The 16,259-nt window shown below is 42.9% G+C and overlaps 1 protein-coding gene across 1 annotated transcript in view; it reads left to right on the top strand.

Annotated features, from left to right (window-relative positions):
* The window catches only part of PKHD1 (PKHD1 ciliary IPT domain containing fibrocystin/polyductin), a 264,433-nt gene that overhangs the window by 62,688 nt on the left and 185,486 nt on the right, over nt 1–16,259 (top strand). The gene's annotated exons all lie outside the window — the stretch shown is intronic.

Raw genomic sequence — 16,259 nt, 5'->3', positions numbered from 1 at the left:
ACTGGTTAATCATGTATTTTATAAAACATAAATGAGCTTTATCTTATTTTCTGCTTGGTGTATGTCTTTTTTAATACTTTTCTTTTTATATAAATGCAAATTCTGTTCCAAAAGTGTTATTTTCTCTTATCAGTGTCACTTGATCAGATATCTTAGTCGTGAGATACGGAGTTTAAACTCTCCTGCTGAGACTTAGCATTCAGCATTGATTCAGCTGTGGTTATATTTGTTTTTTTGTTTTTTATTTTTTGCTCCTCTTCAGCATCTGAAATAAAATGGGACAATCTCTCTAGGACTATGTGTGCGAATCACAAGCAAAAAGACATCAGCAAAGTTTATTCTGGAAAACAAAAAAACCCTGTGACTCTTAACTAATATCATCTTAACGCTCAGTATCTAAAAATGTTCATTGCCAGCCCAAAACATCCTTTCAGAGTTTTTGGGGATGTTGAGCTGAAATACTGGATTGTGCCACTTGTGACGTGGAATTTGGGGCGGAGGGGAAGATATTTGGTGAATGTTAAATATTCCTTTGTTACCATTCTCCCCTGAATGAGCAGCTCCTGGGAAGCTGGTGTAGCCCTACTGTGTAAATGACAACACCGGTGGGATGAGTTAGACACCTGACTTGTCGCAATAAATATTGTCCTTTATCTAGTAAAGCAAATTATCATGCAGCCCTCTTAGTAGGGAGGAGACCTGGGAAACTGAAGCCTTATTTGCTCAGGATTCATGTTAAAGATGTCGTGGTAATTTTTAACTCTGATATCTGCAGTGAAATTCCAAACCCAGAAGTAGCCACAGTGTCCTGGCAATGTAATTTTGGTGTGTTTCTAACACCGGATTATGAAGTTTTTATTCAGCCAGAAGTCTCTGAATTTGTCCTGTATATGTTTAGCAGATGCCTGTTACCGTTGCAGCCAAGTCTCCTAAAATACAACTGCTTTCCTCCATTGTATTAAAAAAAAAAAAAAAAATCACACCAAATATTTTAAGTCTGTCCTTGGCCTGTAAAGGAATGTCACATATATCCTTTTCCTATTAGTGCTGCCAACCTTCCTCATTTCCTGGCTTTCTCGCGCTCTGCGCAATGTAGGCTGACTCCTTTCCTGTGAGCTTCTTCGCTCGTCAGTGTTGCTAGTTGTGCTACCAGAAACATGCACCGCTAAGGAGGAAAACCAAGCCAAAAGATTATTATTTAACCACTGCAGGAGGCCACCAAAGGGAAGTGTTCAGGCCAGTCTCGGATCAAATGCTGCTGGGTTTCCTGTAGATTTTCACTCTCACATGTGCTAAGGGTGTCTCTGTCTGTGTAGCCCAGTGTACAGGACCCACCACCGCCTGTTCACCACAGTCTGAATGGCCCAGGTGTATCCCAGGTCCTGTAGTCTCAGTAATGAGTTTTTTTTTTGTTGTTGTTTGTTTTCTGTTTTTTCTTTTTTTTTGGCTCAGACGGGAGCAAGAATAGGAAGACATTGTGAGGTTTGTCCCCAGCTGTTTAGCACAGTGTGGGGAAAATCCGTAAGTCTTAGGTGTCCTGAACGAATGAATGAATGAAGGGGAAGCAGGACAAACCCAGCAATGCTTTCAGGTTTGGGATTGACTTCTGCTTAATGAACCCCGAGGGTATTTGGAATCATTTTATCCCTCTTCCCAAAACTGGCCTCGGTGAACAGAGGTGGATGGGTGGGGAGTTCAGATAAATGGTTTCAATTTTGGTCCCTTTCTAGCTGACAGCATCCTGTTAAGATTTACGACTTGGTGCAGCGTACGCATGCTTCACTGTAGAGGTTTAAATCATGTCATGTGAACTGGCCTTACCTTTCCAGTGGAAATAATGGTCCCCAGGTTCAGCACCAAGCAGTGAAATGCATTAATAGCACCACGTGCCTTAGGATAATGGTGCTATTAACGGGCAACACAACTCAGCGTACAAGTAATGGACTACATCTCTTTATAATAACACCTGGCACTTCTGTTGCACTCTCGTGTTAGGATCTCAAAGCAGCTCATAAAGACTGGGCTTGATCCTTAGCTGCTGTCAGCATATATAGCTACACCAATCAGCTGTTTCATTTTCTACTCGCTTTTCTGCCAGCTGAATGATGCTCCGTCAGGACAACGAGCTGGCAGTATCTTAGCATGGCTGGGCTTTGTGGGAGGCTTCGGGCAGGGATGAGTAAGGCCTCCGTGGATTAGCTCCAGACAGTGCTGAAAATAAAAAAGAAGCATCACAGAAAGGCTGGCAAAAGTATAAATGAGTCCTTCCTATCAGGAGGATGAAAGCAGGAAGAAAAGAACAACCTTGGTTAAGAGCAGCTGGTTTTGAATATCAAACTGTTGCCAGACAGACACATTCCTCCATTTTTCAGGTCATATCCCAAATATATTATGTGTCTTCCCACGGCATTCCCTCATTGCCTGTGAAAACTGCACATGCATGTGGGAGCCAGGGACAGCAAAATTATCTGCAGAGATTAGCAAACACCACGTGCATTCTGTGAGAGTTAGTGAAGTGTTAGTTCTCTGAATTGGTTTTGATTGACTTGGATATGTGTATACTCCAGGTACTAGAGGTTCGCTGTACCTAGGTACAAACTTCTGATAGCTGCATTTTCTTTTAAATTTCTTTTTTTTTTTTCTGATAAATATATATGAAGATCTATTTTAACAAAAAATTAAGAACTGAACTCTAGATGCTTTAATTTTTGGATGAACTACCTGTTCAATTTTACAGGAAAGTTCTTCTACCTCTTATTTCAACCTACCTTTGCTTGAAGCTTGGGCTAGTATCTGTCACCCCAGATTGGAAAGTATTTTTGAAAATGCTAACTGTCCTTTTCATGGTGCGTGCGGTGTGTAAAGATTTCTCTCATAAGCCAATTACCTGAGTTTGCTGTTCAGTTGAACTCCTTTGAAAACTCTTAGGCATGACCCTCAGTGGAGGAAAACAGCTGTATTTCCAGTGAAGGTCAGGCTGTATCCATCACCTCGAGTTTTGTCCCTTACTTTACTGACTTGGCCTTTCCTTGGGATCAGGTCTGTGCTTGAATATCCCCAGGAAAATGTTTTCTTTACGAGTTTTTTTAGGAATTGAAAGTTGCCTCACTTTGTGTTTGAAGTACTTACCACTTTATGACTTAATTAGGTCATATGAAGTAAGCGGCATGCCTCTGCCCCACTGTTCCATTTGGCATCATTAGTGTTTGTCACTTGCTCCATTATTAGCTAAGGAAGAATTGCAGAATTATTTTTATATCAGTATATAATGCAATTTAGTCTGCTGAAAGGAGAAGGAGAAAAAAAAAGGGGGGGGGGAATTCGGCAATGATTGTATATCCCATAGGACTTAATTAGTTCACAGTTTCATGATACATGGGATAATGGGAAGATATGAATTAAATAATAAAAGGAAAAAGATAAGTTCTAATGCTCAGTCGCTACCTGTCCACTTCCACCTTGGCTGCATAATGAGATGTCAGCTGCTGTGACACTGATGAGCCGTGCAAAACACGCCGATAACACACGTAAAAGATGCTCATGGGAAGGTTTGACCAGGCTTGGATGTTTCCGAACCTATTATGCTTAGTGAGCCTTCAGATTATTATTCCGGATCACTGGACCAGATCTAATCATCATGCAAGCATGCTGTTTGAGCAACGTTTCCCTGCACTGATTCCCCCTCCTCCCCTGGCCCAGATGGGTAATATAATGTTTGTTGGAGGGCAGACGTCATGTATATTAAGTCAATCGTGGAGAAGCTGAGCTGGTATGCTAGTGAATCCTCTACAACTCAACCCTCAAGGGGTCCCTATTAAGAAATAGAAGGCTAATAAAAAATAACTTGCTAGATAAAAATGCCATCCTGGATTATGGCTCTGCCTGGGTATGCTGTGCTGCTTTTAGTTTGTTTTTAAATAGAGCATTAAGGGAAAGTCTTGAGATTTAGGAGGTAGCTTAGCGTATTGAGGATCTGTGAATTTTTAACTCAGTGATTGATACTGAGGTAATGATGTTTTTCACTTCTCAGCAAAAATAACAAACAAACAAACAAACAAACAAAAACCCAACCCCTCCTCCCAAAAAAGACCTGTGTCTGAAATGTGCACAGTCACCTAAGACACACAGCTGTTCAAATTCTGCTGAATGTAATCAGGACTAGCTCTCCAAATCTCTTGGACTCCTCTGTAGATCCTCAGAACTGCTCCTTTCCTTTCTTCTTGCTTTCATTTTCTCCTTTTTCTCCTTTTACCAGCTCTCTCGAAACAGCAAAACTTGGAGGGTGAAGGAGATGAGATAGTTTTAGTTTTTGGAGATATTTGAAACTTCAGTAGATGGTAAATCCTAGATGGAGTTCTGGGGAGCATAAGGGGAATTCCTGAAAGACAGAGTACTCTGGACATAAGGGATTGCTACTCTGTTTTCTGCAGTGGCACTTTTGCTGAAGCTCTAGACCATGTGAAGATGACAAATGCTGGGAGGAGACTCTTTCCTGCAGGTCCATCAGGCTCTTTCCATGTGCTGCTCTTCCATTCTTGCTTTTGTGCCATTCTCATGTTGCCTGATTTCTGATGGTTGTATTTTGAGCATGAAAGCCTCAAGCTTAGGTGACCCTGCTTGCAAACATTTGCAGGCTTCCCAGCTTTCTAGGTTATGGTCAGATATGTTTATAGGTATCTTAGGCTTAAAAAGGGAGTTTTTTGATTGGTATTGTGTTTTAGGCTTCTCTCCTTGCCTTCTGAGTTCAGTACAGCCCTAAACATCCTCTCTTTCCTACCCTCTGTCCCCTTGATTTCCTTTGGACCATCCCTCTCCATCTGCTCTCCTCCTCCCACACTTTCCCATCTTGGCACCATTAAATGTTTGAGGAGAAATGGACAATGTCCTCTCTCTCTGTTTTCTCCATTGCTCCCCTTGCTGTAATGCCCATGAGGAAGACGCACAGATTTGTCATTGGTTAAGCAAGGTATGAATGCAATCTGCTGCCTACAAGCGTGGACACTTCCGAGCAGGCACCAGAGAACGGACCCTGGTGCTGTTTGCCTATGGAGATGCCACCCTCAGGCTTGTGCTTCTTCACCCTCAGTGTGGTGGAAGCAGTGCTGTTTACCCTGTGTTGTAGCAAGGTAAAAGGCACTTTGGAGAGCTGTTTCCTTCTCAAACTCGTTGCCTTGATGAGGCAATGTTTACGTTAGAAGCAACAGGGTGGATTCTGGTCTAATATATTGCTTGCTTGTAGGGGCAGTAAAATAAGTCCCCTTTCCTTGGCTCATTGGAGAGCAATTATTATGATAACTTATTCCTGTGCTTCCCTCCAGATACAGTGGCACCCCAAATCCCTTCATTTGGCCATAATAATCACATCTAGGTGGGGCTAAGGGAACGGCTTGCTTTGGCTGCAGCTTGTTGGGAGGATCCTCTTCTGACAGCACCCACCATTAAGGTGTCCTGGGTTTTGGTTATGGCTCCTGGGTGCTTTGTCAGTGTAAATAGTCAAACTAGGATTCGAGAGTAAAGCTAGGTGAAAATCCTCATTGACTGCAGTATTATGTATATATATATTATATATATATTATATATATATTATATATATATATATATTTTATATACATATATATATTTCCTATATATGCCCTTTTAACAGTGCAGCCACCCCACCTTTGTATCTTTATATTCTTTATTTCTTAACCTACTTGGTCGCAGTGTCTTTGCGTGGGTGGGGGGAATGCAGGTAAACTAATCCAGATTTGTGAGCCTCAGAGTAAGGAAGTGGAGGAGTCCATAACAGATTAAGAAAATTAAAGCAAAAGGCTGTCTTGGGGTGCGGATGCTATCAAGGCAGGCAGAGGTACCATCTGCAAGGTTGTTAAGATGTAGAGAACCAAGATGGCCTCCACAGTAACCACAGGCAATGCGAAGAGATAAATGGTTGACCCGAGCCTGTGTCAGGCTAGGATTGATGCCACTATCAGCCCTAGTGCCTTTGCAATGATTTTTTTAAAAAATCTCTGATAGAGTGTGTTATCTAGTTACTGGCATGAGGGCAATGGCCTGGAGGCAGTGAGGAGGAGGGGGGAGGAAGAGGGAGAGAAAGGAGAGAGAGAGAGAGAAAAAAAAAAGGTCATTCTAGGAGGACAATCTCTGTTGGACTAAATGAGAAAATAAGGGCCTTGCTCTGAAACGGGGAGGTAAATAAATAAATAATAAAAAAGTGGCTGCTAGGTGTGTGAGGAAAGGCTAAGCAAAATTACTTCCCTTCCTTCCACTCTCTTTTTCTATTTTTTTATTTATTTTTTTTAATGGGATGGGCCTTGGGCTGCAACGGGAAATTTAGGAGATGTGCTGGTGGTATGGGTTTTTCTTTCTTTGTTGTTGTTTTTTCTGCTGTAACTTTTTACCTTCCGATTTGAGGTTTAACTCTTTCCTCTCCTCCTGTGAGAATGAAAATCCAAGGCTGAACAGTAACATTCTTTTTCTTTCCATTTTGAATAGTATTTTCTTTTTTTGCCATCCCACCATTTTTTGAGCATCTCTGAAAGACTGGTCCCTAAATCGCATGTGCCTTTTCAGGGAGACCTCCTCTCCCTCATTGCTTGTGCTGGATGCTGCCTCCAGGATGGGTTGCCAATCTCCCATGACCTGAAACACAACGAAGCGGAAGCTTTTCCACTTGAATTTAAGCAGACTAATGTGAAATCAGAATTTAACTTGGCGCCGTTTAATGAGAGAACTGCTTTCCTTTGTCCCCACCCTTTAAAGAAACGTGGATTCAGACTGAAAACTGTCATTTCGAAGGCACTCCTCCAGGGAACAGGGAGCAAAGCTTTTCCCTTCCGTCAGAAAGCAAAGGCTGGAATTAAGGTCAGGAGGGTGCGGGGAAGCCTTCCTGAGGGACTATGGGCAAATTTTCTTGCTGTTTGCTCCTAGGCTCTTGCTGCCACTTTCCTGTTTAATCATGACAGAGACTCTATTTGACTCCTTCAGCGATTAGGCAATTTTGGGGGGAAGGACTGCTGGCGTTTGAAAGCGTGGCTCTGGTCCTCAGCCTGTGACTCGGTCCTGAATTACTGAGTTTGGGGTGCACGGCCTCGGGCTTTGGGTGAAGTCGAAGGGAAGCTTTCTCCATCTCCCCGTCTCAAATTAATCGGGAAAAGGGCTTCACTCCTTGGAGATGGGCAAAGCGCAGACTTACTGCTCTCCTCTGTTGGAGCCTTGCTTGGCCTAAAAGAGGGAGAGAAAGGGTCTTGCCCTTCCTTAAGGGTGATGTGGGTCAAAGAGTAGCTCTTTCAGGCAGCTCTTGCATCTCTAAAGTGGGATTCTGCGTCAGCAGCTGACTTTGTGTCCTCTCACTAAACCTTAGGTAAGCAATAATATGGGCCTGATGTTGCAGAGAGGAATTTTCTGCAGGGTGCGAGGCAGGTGGTCTGGCTGACCTAGAAGCACTTGGCTACTTGGTATGTGGTCACCTTGTTTTGAAAGCTGGGAGAGCTTAATAGCGTTGGCATGGCCAGATTGGGCTGTCTGGAGGGACCCTGACAGTGGCTGGATCACAGATGGGGATATGTTTTCATGCTATTCTGACACCACCAATGGGCTGTGAGATGAGCATGTCTCTCTCTAAACTCAAGCAACAATCAAAACCCAATCATTATTATTATTTTTTCCTAGCGCTTCAATTTAGGCACCTAATTCCACAGTAAAACCCCGACCAACATGTGAATGTCTAGTACTGAGGTCATCTAAAACCTCCCCCCTCAACGTCCTTGTTCCTCAACCACATTAAAATTGATCGGCTTTAATCTTACAAAATGCTGAGCCTGTGCATGAGTGTTGGCACGTGTCAGGTAGTGTGACAGCTCCATAGTCCTGCAAGTTGCTCCTATTTACAGGCGGTTTATCCACAGACACTTAGGAGGTAGACTTATGCGTATATACAAAACCCAAAGAGCTCTGCGGGACTTTTATGTTAGCACGGGCAGGATCAGGGCAGGTCACGGCCTGCTTATCGGCCTGGTTATCACGGCCACGTGTTGTTGAAGACCAAGCTCTCCTTTTCCTTCTTCCGTATCTGCTATGTTTTCCACTAGGGCGCAATTTATATCTGAGTGCGGCGTAACGCCTCTGTCGTCATGATGTTTGGTGTGAGGTGGTGCTGAGTTGCAGGTATTGCTACTGCTGGGAGGTGGCTTTGCAGCACTGAGTTTGGTGCCTGGCCTGAGAGCCCAGAGTCTCCCAGGCCTGAGCACAGGATCAGGCTTTCCATCCCATCCCCAAGAAATGAGGAGAAGCCTTGGACAGAATAGGGGAAAAAATCTTTTTTAAAAAAGGTTTGATTTTTCACTTTTTGTTACTGTTGGTGCCATGGCAAACTCTTACCTAAAGTAAATGATGTGACCTAGACTTATGGGTGGAGGATGAATGGATTGCTGTACTATTTCAGCTGAGAAAGTGTTAACTGAAAAATTAGTGTAGCAAGAGAGGAAAAAACAGGGAGTTAAACAGCTATGCCAAAATTAATCTACCAGAGCCTTTAAAGAAAGGGTTAATTTTATGTGATTGCCAGTAAAGCCAGGCTGTTTTCATGACGAGTCCATAATAACCAAGTGACAGACTGACTTAACAAACTGCTCGCTTAAACGCTGGGTGCTTTTCCCAAACCGGCACCGCTGCGCGTGGAAGCCCCTCGTTTCCAACCTGTCCTCGTAAATAACCACGGAGCGAAGTACTTCATTAAGGGATCGTAAGGCTACCTCGTAAAAAAGAGCCAACAGTTACAGCGGGGACGGGAAGGAGCGGAGGGCACGGAGGGCTCTGCAAGCCCCGTGAAGAAAAGCAGACGTCCCCGGGCCGGGAAGCATCAGGTGAAGTGGGCGCTATAAACACGTTCCCGTGAGCGCTGCGTCTTTTCAGTAAAGAGGCAGTTAGCCGGTCTACGGCTTTAACAAAATATTCCCAGTGAACTTCATGGGTGGTGCAGGGCTGGGAGCTGTTAGCTCATATCCAGTTAAATTTCAGATGTCAGAGCTCATTAGCGGTGATTTTAGCCAAAGACAGCTCGCGAGGAGCTCAGTAAACTTGACTTCCTCATATAAAATTGAGGAAAGAGATTGCAGTTTTGCTTATTGATTGATTTCCCTGCTTTCACACTTCTTTGGGTCTACGATTCTGGTCAAGGCTCAGGCTCAGTTTTATGCGTGCAAGGATTCCAGCTCTCTCTCTTTCACTCACTTTTTCTTGCTCTTTCACTCGTTCTCATTTTCTCTCTTCCTGGTTCTCTCGCTCCTTTTCACCCATTTGCCCTTTTCTTCCTGCCTTAGCTTGTGTTTAGTGAGTGGTTTCTGCTTTCTGTGCTGAGGACTGCTCCCCAGCAAGCCCTCAGTGGGCCTGCAGGGTGGTTTAGATGTTCAGACTGACCCCTGAAGAGCTGGATAAAGAAGCATGAAACAGCTAGCAAGGAGAATTCTGTATTAGTCATAGAGATGACTCACAAGGAGGTCTGTCTTTTTCTGTTTTTCCTCTTCCTGGGACTAAGTGTGTTGCTTCTTGTTGTCTTGAACCCTTTTGCGCCAAAAGGACTGGTGCAAAGAGGTCCATGAACAGCTGGCATTGCTCTGCTCTGCCTTCTTGGGAGCCTGCTTGGCATGGGAGAGTCCGAGGACAGAGTTGCTGGAGGGAAAAGTGGTGACAAAAATTGAGGTGGCTCAGGAAATGCTGCAAAAATGCCTGGACCGAGGCACTTCACCTCCACTACCTGTGCACCCTCATCAGGATGTGCACCCTAGTAAGATGCTGGCTCTCCTTGAAATCAAACATGCTTTTGGAAAATGCCACTAGGTAGCTCTCTTTATCTGAATCGATTCTAATTTTAACTAGATCTATATAAAATCAGTTCGTTAAACTAGTACATATTTCTGCTGTAGATATGCTGTTGCTTGGTAGGCCTTTTGGGTCAGGAACTGTCTCCTATATTCTTTATATCGCTACTTGCATGGTAGGATCCTAGATTTTAGCTGAACTTCTTATATTTAAGTAGATACCCTTGGCTGCAGGGATGTACTATGGGTGTCCCCATCCTTCTAAATGCCATTTAACACTCAGGTTCCCATTGGGGCTTGGAAAATTCAGCTTGAAGTGGAAGTGCTATTGTAGCCTTTGCTCAGGCATGACATCTTTCCAGCTGTTGTAACCCTGCGTTATCCTGTTGCTTATGTGACCTTTTCTGTAGGAGTCCCATCTTCACCTTTTTACCTTTCTGGCAGATAAGTGTTTTTGACGATGACAATAAAGATACCACAAAGCACTTTTATTCTTGGTTGCCCCATCTGGGCTGCACATTTGATCCGAATGGTCAGCGTTCCAGTCAGATTGCACTATCAGATGGAGCTGGCTCTATTTCCTGCATTATTCTTCCTGGCTGTACCACATTATGCAATTATGTTTGCATTTAAACCTGAGCACTTACCTGTAATGATGCTGTAGTTCAGTACATGATACATTACAGCAGTAGATAATGCATACAGATAGGCTAAGAAAGCATGTTGTTGATGTGCTAAAACTAAACAGGACCTTGCATTTGAAAGCGGACTCTGAGAGCTCGCAGATTAGGCCAAGTCACTTTAAAACCCTTGCATTACTGAAATAACAGCCTTGCAGAGTGACACCCTCTCCCTGCTGGGCAGGTACAGGATTGAAAGGACAGTAGAGGCTTTCTCAACGCTTTCCTTCAGCCTTGATCTCAGAAGTCTGCCAGTGGGACTGCTGGTCTCACTGACGGCAGGAGGTCCCGAGTCCTGTGGCCCTATAACGCAGCATATATAAGTGAGGAATAAAGATACAGCTTTTAGAGAAGTGGCTGTGCCAAGTGGTCATTCAAGTGCCTTCTCATGTCCACGCCGGCCTGTTGCCTGCACTTTCTCCTTGCAAACCTGGGCATCAAGGCAGACTCAGTCTGAGCATTCTCGAAGGGTAACGGGGTCTACGTGGATGCAGATGTCCAGAACGGAGCCTGTCCGAGGAGCACAGTGGATGCTCTGAGCTAAACCTCAGGAAGACTCTGCCAGAGGCATCCCAGGGTCTGTCCTGCTTCTGCAGTGCAGGAACAGCTTTAAGGGCCAGATTCTGACCCACTGGCTTGCATTTGCCGTGCAAACATTACTATACTGTTTAGGTGAAGTTAACAGGAGTGTTTTTGGTGGTGCTCAGGAGCTGGATGGTAGATCCTGGCTCCACATGCTGAGGAGGGTTTTTATTATTAAAGCATGCCAAGACAGTTAGATCTCTAACTTCTTTTGTCACTTCTGACAGATAAATGAAAGATATTAATAACTCTACACAGGGCACTGCACTAGAACAGGGATGCAGATTTCGGAGAGTGAAAACTTAGCACTATTGGTCTGCATTAGACCCTAGCCTGAGATAGAATCCATCCAGGTCCTCCCACTGAAATCTAGAATGATCTTTAAAAATATATTTTGAACAGGTGGAAATGCACAGACAAAATATTTTGATGAAGCTGCTGCAGTGATTCAGCAGAAACCAAAAAGATGATGCGTTTTCTTTGTAAGATAATAAAGTAATATTCTGTTGCTAACCAGTTATCAGCAAGCCCTTCAGGTTTTCATTCAGAAAACAGGGGTTTCAACCCATACTTCTCCTAGTAGGTTGCTCCTTCCATCCTGGTTCAGCTGGACAAAGTACCATCCTATTTGTTTGGAAAAGAGAGTATATACAGGTGACAAGACAATAGTCATACGTATAAATCCTAATATCTTTCATTAGGTGCTGGACAACATGTTTCAAGTGGTAATAGATGCTTCAGTGGAGCACTACTAGGACCATAATGAAGTATTCAGAGGGGTACCTGAATCTCTTAATGCAATAGTACAAAAATGTCATGGTAGAACACTAGGAGAACGATACTGAGTTAGTCACTTATACGGCCCCGCTGCTTTGGCTGGATGGATGGATGTGCATGTGACATCTTTGGATTTTTGTCTTTGGGCTATGTGGTTTTGCTGTTTCTTTGCTTTACCTTCTGCATAAGGCATTCCAGGTCATAGCCTTCATGTAGCAGTTTTCATCATCAAAGCACTTTTCAGTCTTAGCCTGGTAAATGACCGCAGTGTCATTGCAAATCAGGTTTGCAGAGAAGAGGGATGTGCCTCAATTTGCTTGTTACCTGTGTCCCCATAGGAGCTGTGTGAAAGTCAAGGGCTGTCAGGTTCTGGATCCACACGAGTGCTCCAGCCTCCCATCTACCTTTTTATTCTTGCAGCTGTTTTGGATCTGCATGATTCAAAAAAAACCCTGTCATCAGCAGATCTCCACCAACACTGGTGGGGTGGATTAGACTCATGGCCCACCTGTTTACTATAGAACTCATTCAGAAATCCTCCCTGCTATAGACAGAATTTGATTTCTTTTCCTGCAAGTGGCTGAAAGGTGCTTAAGTTGTATTTGTATTTGCAGTATTTGCTTTCAGATTAGTCAGTTAGGATCATTCAATTGTGAGACACTGTTTGCATAGTACGTAATGCAAAGTCCAGCACAGCCACCAGGCTTAGGTTATTCTACTCGTGTAAACAATTTGATCTTGCAATTTGCTCATTAACATTAAATTGCTGTTGTTAGTTTGTCTCAGAAGCCTTCATCCTTTGAGCAATCACTGATTTAAAGCAATGTGTAAACTCCATGTGTCCTTTAATTGTGCTCCGGAACAGGAAGATCAGTCAAGTTGTATCTAAGCTAGAAGATCACACTGAATTGCTTGATATGTTTATATGCACAGCATTTTTATGTGAGTGAGGTTTGTTATTAAAACAATGCACAGAGGGGGTTTTCATTGAAATAAATTATCTCTGAATATCAGACCATATATGAATGTTAGGAAGATTCTTGTGAATTAGCAACTAATTACTTAAGGGTAAATTGTGAAACAGAGCTCCTCTATTGATTTCTATAAGATACTGAATTAAGGCACCAAAAGATAAGATCCTGTTTTTTTGAAGCAAGGGGGAGTTTTGGCATTCATTTCACCAGGGACAGCATTTTCCATCAGACGAACCTTCTCACTAAAAGCGTGGAAGAGTCTAACACAACTGCCTCTACTGTTATATCTCTGTCTCTAATTCAGTGCCTTCCCAAACATTCCCCCAAACAGCTCACCTGATTCTGATGTTGCTACACAGGCTTGGACACTCCCCACCTCTTCTTCCTAGTCTCAGTGTTTTTCATCAGGAACTCGCTGAGATGTCCAGGCATCAGTGGTTGCCTCTGTGTTAGCTCTTTGGTCCCCCTTCCCTTCCATCATAGCCCAAACACCGTTTCTTTTTCCAGTAGCCATGGGGAGAGCCTCAAAGACCCCTAAGAGACTTGAGAATGAGCATTTGGGAATCAAAGGAGTACACTAAATAGTCTTGGACCTTCCTATGGCTCTAGTGGTTTGTTTCGTTGTGGTGTGCCTTAATACTGCTCATAACCCACCAACCTACCTGCGTTCAGGTTGAGCTTTGTTGTCTGGACGGCCATATAGAAAGTTGACTCGCTCTATATCTGGGACACACACACTGCTCTACAATGATATCTTTTCAGTGCCCTCCCTGTGAAAGCACCATTAGATCAAACTAATATTCCGTGTCCTTAATTAAATACCTCTGGTGCAAAGAGCCTTACCTTCTGTGCTTGGAAATTGCAGTGATTACTCCCCTGCTGGAAAAAGCCTTTTCTTAGTGGTTGCTTTTTTGAACGATTTTTCTGGTGTTATTTTAACCAGGAATTGAGTTCTTTCTCATGCCATTGTCCAGTTGCAAATTGGCCTGAGACTTACTTGTGCCACGGGCTCTGACCTCTGAAACTGCCCACTCATTTTTTTTCCAAACTAGTCAGCTAGTCGAACTATTTACAGTTGGCTTTTGGGTCTTCTTACTGCTTTTGCGGCTGCCCCTGTCTGAGTAATTAATGACAGTGTGGCTTGTTTATGGTCTTGAGTTACTAATGCTGTTGCCTGCAAATGCATTTTTACCTTTGGGACGTGCCAGTTTTCTGGTTCTAGCCCCACCTCACTGGCCCAGGTCAATTTTATGTGTGTAAACAGATTTATCCTGTAATAGTTGGAGAGAGACTAGGGTCATTCATCAGTCCCGTAGAGAACATACCCAGCCAGATTCTTCTCTTCTTGTGCTTGTGCAACTCAGTAGAAGTCACAAAGATTCCTGAGGACAGCCAAAATTAAAAAAAAAAGAAAAAATAATTCTTTATTTTTAATTCAGGGTACAGTCACTGAGACAGGCAATCTAAGCTAGAAATGAAGGTATTGGAGAATGTACATAATTGGACCTCATGTCCAGCCAGCTGCCCAGCCATGATCCATGTTGTGTCAATACTTCTGAGAGTCATTAATGAAGGAACTAATATGTGGCCTCCTAAGGTAGGATAACACCATCTACATTTTAGAGTTGGAGATCTGAGGTAAAGAGAAGTTAAGCAGGAACAGAGGATGCAGATAATCATCAAAGTATCATGTCATAGCCTTGGAAAAGGCTATTGGATCATGGTATAGGCCAGTTCTATCACAGGCAATCAATCATGCCAAGCATACTAATTCATAAGGCTCCACCTTAAATCTAGTTTGGTTTCCTGCTGCATCTGGAGAATTCCTAGAGGTTCTCACTGTCCTGATAGAAATATTCTGATACTTTCCAGCCTTAATTGATTAATAGATACAATACTATTCCCATTCTGCTTGAGAATAACATTGCCTTTTCATATAAATGACTCATTTTTCCCCCGTTGTATAGTTCTCTAGATAGATTTCCTTCCTCTGGTCTTTAATTTATGTATGGTTCTTAGCAAACAAAATCACCTGTGACTCTAGCACAATCATTCCTACAATTTTTGTATCATTTTCTTCTCGAGTTTTTCAAAGATGGTTCCACTCTCTATCTTTGCTTCCCAGTTTGGTTGCCAGTATGTGGTCTCTGCTGCGACATATGTCAGAGGTGGAACTTACATTCCTTCTGATTTGTTAGCAGAATTCTTCACTACTTTGATGAGGCAGTTAGTGCCAACATCCTCTTTAGGATGGAAGTAGACTATCCACTGTAAGCTTCTCTGGAAGTTCTTTCCTTTCCTTTCCTTCCAGTCCTTCAGTTTCAGCCTAGAAACCTCCTTGGAAAAGCCTCATGCAATGGCAAAGCTGAAGGACTGTATTGAAGTGGACGTGAATGAAATTCCTTTAATAGATTGCTGATCACAAAAAAAGATCTACTAGGTGGTTTAGGCTCTCTTATTTCCAAAGAAACTCAGTACAGGCTACATCCACTAATGTGTGATGGCAGCTTCTCTGAAATCCTTCCCTGGGCAAAAGAAACCCCATAAAAATTGGTAATGGCTAATCTCAGCCTTGTTTACATTTTCTTAGTGAAAATGGGCCTTTTTGGATGACTTAATGTTGAGAATGGTTCACAGCTTGCAAGTCTACAGCTCTTCCCTGTCTTTTTTTTTTTTTTTTTTTTTTTAAAAAAAAACTTCTCTAATGAGCATCATATGGCACCCTCATCTTGGGAATCTTTGGAGGGGCTTTGGGATTATCTGCATTCATTATTAGTTAAGAACATCTTTGGTTTGGCCATTCTTTGACTTCATAGCACAGTTGACTAAATTATACTAATTTGTGGGAGCTTTCCCTTTCCCTAATGGACCACTGAGTGGTTAAATATTTGTGCGTACATGGAAAGGTGTTGTACTGTGTTGTTGCTAAAGAGAGTGCTTGTTTTGTAAAATGAAAGATATTTGCTATCATCCTTGGGAAGTACCTACCCCTCTTTCCCATGAAGCTGTTATGTGTGCATTAATTCTGCTTTTTTAGAAAACTCCTTGTATGTTGCCAGGAATAGAAGAAAGGTTTTTTATTTTTTTGGCTTATTCAAAAAGGGATACTTCCTATGTCTTTTGCGTGATGTACTGCACACAGGTGTCTGCTTTTATAAGAGCAGGATGAAGGACTGTCCTATGAATACTTTTCTCAGGGACATAGGCTGTGCAGAGGAGGACTTATCCATGACACTTGAAATGTTGTGACTTTACAGTTGTGATGAGTGTTTCTCAGTTAATTTGGCACAAGTGCATCTTGAGTTAGAGGTCTTAAAATCAAGAGTGGCAGGGTTGGTGCCAGGAGACAGATTCAGCTCATCAAGGCATTAGGCACCACCTTCTACATTAACCCCACTAAGTGCAGCAAATAACATGATTTTGTGTCTTTT

This window comes from Rhea pennata, chromosome 3 (genome assembly GCF_028389875.1).
Source record: "Rhea pennata isolate bPtePen1 chromosome 3, bPtePen1.pri, whole genome shotgun sequence".
Taxonomy (NCBI): domain Eukaryota; kingdom Metazoa; phylum Chordata; class Aves; order Rheiformes; family Rheidae; genus Rhea; species Rhea pennata.
This window is presented reverse-complemented; position numbering and strand designations above follow the sequence as displayed.